The sequence below is a fragment of the Pinus tabuliformis genome, chromosome 2_1 (assembly GCF_031772625.1).
Source record: "Pinus tabuliformis cultivar Carrire ecotype Pingquan chromosome 2_1, CPIR1, whole genome shotgun sequence".
NCBI lineage: Eukaryota > Viridiplantae > Streptophyta > Pinopsida > Pinales > Pinaceae > Pinus > Pinus tabuliformis.
In genome coordinates, this window is record NC_142299.1 from 526,055,473 (window position 1) to 526,065,001 (window position 9,529).

The following is a 9,529-nucleotide window of genomic DNA, read 5'->3' on the forward strand; positions in this document are numbered from 1 at the left end:
AAGGTGCGAGTCCAACCATGGATCGATGAGGCCTTCGTAATTACAACGTTGATCGAAGCCAAGCTCACGCAGATGCAGGGAACGCAAGAGTAGATGCAAGGAAGCAGTTCAGATACCGCGGTCTCTGAACAGCGCATGCAGGAGGTACATCAAGCAACTACTCAGTGCGTTGTCGATCTTGTAGCAGTTCATGTAGAGTTGGGAGGTCTCCACGCGAAGATATTCGCACCAACAGAGTGACTCGAGAGCGAGTCATGATGTTTGTGTTGGGGGCCTGTTGGGTGCGGGATCCCCCAAGGGAAGTTTTGGGGCTTACAACCCAGATTTTGCCTAAATTTGATGTAAAGACTTTGTATTTTGTGGGCAAGGAGCGCAAGCTTGTAAATGAGTCATAGGGTTGTCCACCCTCATTTTTGTAATGTAATGTCGGCTTTAGAGATCTACCCATGGTCCACAGACCATGGGATTGTATAAATAGAGCGAGGCTCTAAGTTGTAAAGAAGTAAGTAATAGATGGAGAATTGAGTCTTATCTAAGTGTAGAGATGAGTCTTGGGTCGTAGAGTAGGAGAAGGCTATGAAACTAAGTGCATAGAGGCCTAGTAGTTTGCAAGTGAGTGTGCGGACCCCTACAACTGAGTGCACAGGGCAGGTTGAGTCTGTAACCGATTGAAGCATTAATAAAGAGAAGTTTTATACCATTCCTGTGTATTTATTTACTATTTTCTGCATTGAATGTATTGGGTATAAATTACATTTTGTTGTTTATATGATGCGCGAACTTATATGGTTGTGTTGATTAAGTGAATATAAGATGAAGTATCTCTTTATGCGAAGTTAACTAACGGTTATAAGAAGATAAGTAAGATCTGTGGGGTAACTTGGGGAAATAGCGTAGATCACTGCCTTAGCAACGTGAAAGCATCTTAGCCCTTGGTTAGGGCTACGTGAGGCCGATTATAACAGATCACAAAGGTCTCACAGGTTAGGAAAGTTCACGAAAGTTACCTCTGCAAAGGTATTCACAGTTGGACTAAATCGACCCCTCAGACATCTCAAGGGTGCGGAAACCTGGTTCCAGCATCCCCCCATACTGCTTCAGGTGAGACCTCGGTCCGCGCTCCACGGGCTGTTGCCGAAAGGGCCAGTAGTGTAGGGATTTGTTTAGCTAATTAACTCTGAACCTGGGTCAGGCCCCCTCAAGCCAACACCTCTCCAGATAAATAGGGAGAAGCAAAACTTCACAAGGGTTCAAAATCCTAAAGGAAAAACTACATGTTATTTTCAAGGCTGTATGACTTTATGAGATGCATCTTTCAGAATATAAGGAAATGGTGGTGATTCCTCCTTCCAGTACTACAATATGTTATCCCTCTTTTAAATTCCATTATGTTCATGTTTCCTCTCTGAATTCATGTAATTGTAGTTGCTAGAAATGTTTCATACATTCTTACAGATTCATTTGTATTGACTTGTTAATGTTTATGCCTATATGGATTGTTGAGATTATATCTTTAAAGTTTCTCTCCATGAAGCATTGCACCCAATCTATCTTCCATCCATTATGTCTACCTGTAATTCAGATAAGTGTAGAAATTCTTGATGCTTCAAGCTCTACGTGATAAGTGTATAATTCTTGATGCTTCAACCTCTATGTAATAAGTATAGAATTCTTGATGCTTCAACCTCTATGTGATGAGTTACTTTATCTCCTTATCTTCTCTCATTTCTCTGCCAAAGTTTATTAAACTGTAGGTCCTTGACGTACTCGCCCCCCACTAGTTTATACAAATATTTATGTGAGTTGTATATGTGAAGAAGTACCATAAATACATGGCTTATACCTTTAGATGAATGAAACAACCCAAGTTGTTTATCATATATAAGAATATATATATATATGTGTGTGTGTGTGTGTGTGTGTGTGTATACAAAATTATATGTGATTGTCTCCAGTTTCCTGAGAATCATATGAGACACACAAAATCTAGATGTGCTTAAGCACTGGTCTTGTAAGCAATCTGAGGTTGTCTCTAGGAGCGACAAAGGTGGGATATACGGTAAAACCTGATTGCGAATACGCTTTATTAGGCCTAGGAATCCCTTGACCGATAATTGTGGGATACACAGTAAATCCCAAAGGGTGGAGACGTCATAGGCCTAGGAATCCCTTCACTGGTAATGGCAGGATACACGGTAAATCCGAGAGGTTGAGACAAAAAAATTCCTCACGATTTGGTTGGAGAGATCTGGGGGCATCCATGTTTGTTTAGGGCCTAGTGATTTGTTGGGATTGCGGTAAAAATTGGTTGTAATTATGAGGTTTTTTGGCCTAGGAATCCCTTAGTGGGACATACTGTAAAAGCCTAAGGAAGCACAGGTTGGTTTTGTCATGAGTCCCACCTTGGAATAAGGCATGAGGGTGATTGGCTAAAAGAAACATTTGGTTCTGCCCAATATATGGTCAGGTGGCTTTTGGAAGTCCTAACTTGGTTGCCTTATGCATACATTAATAATAACTCCTTTTCCCTTGGTATTTCATGTGTAAATGTACTTGTTAATATGTTTTTTTTATGGTTGTTCTATTTTTGTTATTTGGTTGGTTATATACCGGTTAGAAGCATGGTTTATGACAAAATTTGTTCATGTGCTCGAGTGAAGTCCTCATCCAAGAAAATCATGCTGGGAAGAGAAAACAACTTATGCTTAGCCCTGAGGGCGTGGTGTCGATCGAATGTAGTTTGAAACCTGAGGAAGAGAGTGGAGTTGTAGCCCAATGAGTCTTTGTCCAGATCTATATCAAGGAGGCTACGGGTATCTTGAAGGAACTTAGCCCCAACTTCCATACGATCCAGAGAGGAGTGAGGTAAGGGGACACCTCTCACCTTGAGATTCAATTCTTTCACTCGTTTAGTGTCTTCTTACACAAGTTTTGCTTGCACCACCTCCTCAACTATTGCAAGTGTGGTAGGAGTTTTATCCTTTGTTTGAACCACCGATGTCCAAGAATTGTTGTGTGTCTTAACTTCTTGTTTGAAGGTGGCATGTTGGGATCATATTTCTTCCCGCTTGCTTTTAAGGTCGATAATTTTTGCATGTAATGTACCATTTGGAGGATGGAGATTTTCCTCCTCTTTTCTTTCATGTAATATCTTCTTAAGGGATAAATTATCTCCTTTCACCTCTGAAACTCTGGTAGAGATGGTTTGTATTTCAAAATGGAGATGTTGTTTTTAGTTTCTATAAATTCCATTTTCTGCAAAATTTGTTTTACTTGGGCTGTCCAAAATGAAAAATTTGACTCCATGGTTTTTCCATGGACCCCAGTGTCAAGTTGTACCCCTTTACCTTCAGCCACTATTACTGCAGGTTCAGGTGAAGTTGGAGGCTCTAACAAGATTTAAAGGAATTGGTTGACATCCATATCTAGGTCCATCAGAAGTCCTGTAAAAATATTGCACAAATAGGGACTATAACTTCAATTGTTATACAATTGATTCGTCAAACACTTAGTGTGCATCCTCTCTTCCTTTCCTAGTTTGCGCCTTTGTTGTTGTTGTTTGCAGTCGGTGCCTAGAACCCGACCCCCACTGCTCCCCTGCTCGACAATGTAGAATCCCGTGTACACTTCTGTAGTAACAAACTTCAGAAATTACAAACGCTCTTTGTTTTTTCCCCTGTCATCTTTCAGCGCACCTTCATGTTCACAATCAAAACTTGAAATGAACCCTAGCATATATCTCGGTGTTGTCACCAAAATTACAGATGCGTAGACTTGGCTTTCTGAATTGTGTTTGTCTCTTTGCACATAATAGACTGACATGGATTCATAATGGGGGTTTTTGTCCCACGTGGAAGTGATCCAGGCCTTTGTTATAGTGCGTGGAATGCTACAGGCTACAGTTAGTGTGCAGAGAGGATGTCATTGTGGAGCCACAGGTAGAGAACATCACTAAGAAAACTTCTTCTCAAAACCCAGAGAAAACAAGAAATGAAATGTTCTAAATAGGTAGCTTGGCGATGGTACAATAAAATGTGGAAACTTGATATCCAGATGATGGTAGCCGAGCGTCATGAGAAATACATAAAGAGATATTGGGAGACATTGAGATGGAGGGTAGAGAGAGAGGGGGAGAGAGAAGGAGGGAGGGAGATAATGAGAGTTGGAGGGTATAGAGAGAGATGGGGGAGAGAAAGGGAGAGTGATCAAGGAAGAGAGATATGACTTAAGAGAGAGGATGTTGAAGAAAGTGTAACTAGGTTTGGCCTTCATGTCATTATAATTATGATTTTGAATTTATTATTATACCTTGTTTCATGGGTTTCATGGGAAAGAAGTTTCTTTTATAGATGGATCCCCTTGAGAGCCTTAGGATTTATTATTAAAGAGTCAAAGTCATGAAGAGATCTTCTTCAAAAAATATAAAATGTATATGAGTCAACCTAGAGTCTATATCAACCCTCCAAGACAATCACAATCCTCTTGAAGAAGGTAGTAAGAAAAATGATGAAGAGAGAAACTATGTGACACGTCGGTTCAATGGACATGTCGGCTTATTATGGAGACATAACAACTATATATACCCAGTTGGAGTAACCATAGGAAAAGAAATTCAGAAATATCTCTGCAACTTTGGATGACACGGTGAGTGCAAGAATCGTGAACAAGATACAGTGGTACAAAATCTCAGGCAAGAAAGGGATTACAAACACTTTGGATTCTCTCAGATGGGTGCATGGATCTAATCCGCATTACAGGAGGACATTGTCTTGTGGAAACCTTCAATGAGTAGATTACAGTCTCAATCTAACCATGATGACAATCTCGGTGCAAGAATGTCATTGTCTCAATATCGATAAGATGATAAAGATTAGAGTGCTAATAATTGTCTCAACATATCAGATGGAGAAGATACACTCACTGTCCTGGTACAACTGTGATCTCACAAGTAATACACTCTCAGCATACTAACTACAGTCATGACCTTAATAGAGAAGATCACTGTCTCGGTGAATCTAAGTGCATCTCTCCTATATATATATATATATATATATATATATATATATATATATCTATATATATATATATATAAGATCTCTTAGTTGTGAATATCTCAATGGGGATACAACAATGATGAAGATATCTGTGATAGTGTAGCAAGGTGCAATAATGATGTAACAATAATGGTGGTAGAGATGATCTCAGTATGCAACAATGATCTAAGTAAATATGGAACAATGATGAAGCAACAGTGATGATGATCTCAGCAGTGACAAAGAAGAGGATTGTTGTCTTGGTCTTGGAGTGGCATGATAGGTCAAGGGTCATGGTCTTGGTATTCGTCAATTGGAATCTCTATAAGAAGAATTTTGTGCAGGTTTTCCTCTCCAAGAGGGAGAGGTTTTGGCCTGGAAGAAAGTGAACATCATGTGTTATTGTCTCTTTGATTTTGGTAGTTATTTGATGAACTAAGAAGACACATTCTAATAATAATAATAGGTGAAGATTGTGCTAAGAAGTAAAGTTAAATAACTCACAAATAGTTATCATGCAAGAAGAATCTCATTACCTCTAACTGCCCTAAATTCTTCAACATGGTATCAAAGATAAGGTGTTGAATTCAAAGGAAGGGCAACGAAAAGAGACATACAAGGATCAATTTTTGAGAGGGGCATCAAAGCAAGTTGAAGGGCCTCAACAAAATTGAAGGATCAATCTACAATAACAATCTACATCAGCAAGGGTTTTTTCCTATGCAATCAAGGAGACAGTCTACAATAGCAGGAGATTTTATGTTCATAGTCATCATCAAAAGGCCACCAAGACCCTCATCAAATTTTCTACAAAGTAAGGAAGCTCAAAGACCTCAAAAACAAAGGTTGCATCATCTTGGAGAAGTTAGAAGTCCTAGAAGCAATCCTGATCTACACTACAAAAGAAGGTGAAGCATATTAAAGGAAAGAATGTATTGTTATTATCTTCAAGGCTATAAATCAAGCAAGGATTGTCTCCTTTCCATAGAGGAATATCATCCGAAGAAGCAACAAATCATCCTCATCAAAAGGAGCAACCTTTTTTCTATTAAGGAAGGGCTTTCTCATTTGAAAAAAAGATCGTCTAAGGAAAAGCCCTCATACATCTTCATGAACCATCATCAACATGATCAAGGTGAAGATTTTGTCTTCACAAATCTAGTAAGTATATTTCATTAATAAATCTGGTTAAATAAATTCATGATTGCAAGGATATATATAAGCTGGATGGGTCATCAAGATTCCTTGAATGAAGAAGGAAGATAGACATTCTCATCTAAATTGTTGAAGTCAATGAACATATCAAAATGTCTCCTCTAAATTCATGGAAAGGGATACTTATGAAAGATCCCATCATATAGTAACATTGGGGACATCAAAGAGATGTATATGATAAACTCATTCTCTGAAGGTACAATGAAGAATGTCACATGAAACATGATCTTCATGAAAGTAAATGTATCAAAGGATGTATGATATCTTCATAAGGTCTCATCTACAAGACCAAGGAAGAAAGATAACTATCATTTATCTATAATGCACTAAAAGGTAATCAAGGTAACGAATATCCATGGGATAAGAAAGTTACCTCACTTGACAACTTATGGTCTCTATGTTAAATAGAGATAGACAAGTTTATGGTAAAATTATTGAAGGATAAAAAGAACTCAAACATGTGCAGAAAGGAAAGGCAAGTTTGGTCCTCAAGCAAGACATAATAAGTATAGATAAGATTCAATTCTATGAAAAGATTATGGAAAGAAGTTCATATCACCATAAAGAGGGAGAAAGATGAAGTTCCAAGGAAAGAGGGACTAACAAATTTTTACTATGAGTAATATGGTATCCCTCACAAAAGGGTCCTATCATAAGCTCCTAAATCTTGTGTTATAGATATGACCAAGATAATAACATACGTCGTGACATCATGGAATCATTAGAAACAAGAGCTCATAACATCACCATGGGAATCATGAAGGACAAAAATCCATGGAAGACAAACATGAAGGATATAGATCTTGGGAACCTCAGTGGACATTGAAGGAAAGAAAGAAGTCATCCAGGACAAGGTTCATCATACATCAAGTCAAAAAGGAAACATTTTCCAAATGGGGATATACAAGATCCTCAATATTCTCTGATGGAATCTTCATTGGAGGGTTCATTAATCTAGAGAGGAAGCAAGTGTTTCATCAAGAACTCCAACCTGTGGAATTCATGGATGATGTTATGGTGACGTAAGAGAAGAAGCAGCTCAAGGGGTTGAAGACACTTCAATCAAGGAAGTTGTTGAAAGAAGCCTAGATGACCTAAAGGTAAAATAAGGTATGTATGTGTTTGTTTAATATTATAATGTCATTTCATATGGTTGTCGGTAACATGGATCATTACTTCTATCTTAAGAAGAATGATCAAGATAAATTGGATCTCCTCCTCTGAAAGGATGCAGGAAGGCATAAAACACGCTAGATGAAATCAACAGAATATGTCCTCATATGAAGTATGAGGTGGTTGACCACAATTAAGAAACTTTTATTGAAAGCATCTGAGAATGGAATGTGTGAAGAAGGAAGAGATTATGAGATATGAAACCCTGATGATGGCAATCAACATCCAAAAGACCAAGAAGACTTAGCTAGGAAATCTCCCGAAAATAGATGAAGACTCTGATGGAAAATATGAAGACCCTTGATAATGGATATCTTCGGGAGATGTGTCGACATGTATGAAGGATGTTGATACCCACAGAAAGATGTCATGATGAAAATCCATCTTATAAGGTATGATTTAATTTAATATGTTTTTGATTTCTTGAATAATATCTGGATAAGTTCATGCGGGACTACTCGAACAAGAGTTGTAAATACAAGCACAACTAGCATTCATGTGGTGGATGAAAGAAGGATGATGAGAAAGAAGTAGTCATATGATGAAGATTCCAGTTATGAAGAAGGCCACTTTCCATGAAGAAAGGAATGACATGACGAACTATGGATGAAAGTGATCGATAATTGTTGCCCTACAAGGAAGAAGCTCAACTAAATTTCATGACATCAAGGATAGAAGTTGATCAAGAAACTAAAGGACCCACGAAGAAGTAGTTGATGATGTATAGAAGAGTCCCTAGCTAAGAGGGACCTCTGATAAGCTCCTGATTAAAAGGGTTCTTGGGAAAGTTCCCGATTAGAGGGAGCTTGGGCATATCTTCCCTAGTTGAGAGTGAGAGATAGAGACAACATTCTTGTCTTCACCTTGGAAGAAAGAATGGAGGATTGGGTAATCATCTAGCATCTAATGCTCTTTGAGGATGTGTAGGGCATCCAAGACAGGCGTAGGCAAGAGGACCGATATTCTTTCAGGGTTGGGAACCCAAGATAAGAATAGTCTTAGAAGGTCATACTTAGTGAACAATTGGGTGGGTATGTACCTTGAGAGACAATGATGAAGGTGTCTATAGTCACTGGTCTCGCCAACATTCTGTTATGATCTAATGAGAGATAAAGCTATTAGTCAAGGCCTTGTTGTGGAAACAATGTTGGTTACTATGATGCTATACATATGGGTTACCAATCCGATTCTTCTTCTGAGAAATTATTCAAATTGAGAATGACCAAGTACCATTATGAATACCTCCCTAGTTAAGAGGGAGTGTTGAAGAAATTGTAACTAGTTTCGGTCTTCATGTCATTATAATTATGATTTTGAATTTCTTGTTATACCTTGGTGCATGGGTTTCATGAGCAAGAAGTTTCTTTTATAGATGGCTCCCATTGAGAGCCTTAGGGTTTATTATTAAAGATTCAAAGTCATGAAGAGCACTTATTGAGAAAATATAAAACGTATATGAGTCAACCTAGAGTCTATATCAGCCCTCCAAGACAAGAACAATCCTCTTGAAGAAGGAAACAAGAAAAACGATGAAGAGAGTAGCTATGTTGACCTCAAAATATATATTAATATCAAGTCGGCTCATAAAAAGGTGACACATCGGTTCAATGGACATGTCGGCTTATTATGGAGACGTAACAACTATATATACCCAGCTGGAGTCACCACAGGAAAACAGAATTTCGGACATACCTCTGCAACTTCGGATGGCACAGTGAGTGCAGGAATCTCAGACAAGATACAATGGTACAGAATCTCGGGCAAGCACAAGAGTACAAACACTTCAGATTCTCTTGGATGGGTACAGGGATCTAATCCGCATTATAGGAGGACATTGTCTTGTGGAAAAATTCAGTGGGTAGATTACAGTCTCAATCTAAATATAATGACAATCTTGGTGCAAGAATGTCACTGTCTCGGTATAGATAAGATGATAAAGATCACAGTGCTAATCACTGTCTCAACATATCAGATGGAGAAGATACACTCACTGTCTTGGCACAACTATGATCTCACAAGTAATACACTCTCAACATACTAACTACAGTCATGACCTTAATAGAGAAGATCATTGTCTCGGTGAATCTAAGTGCAGCTCTCCTATATAT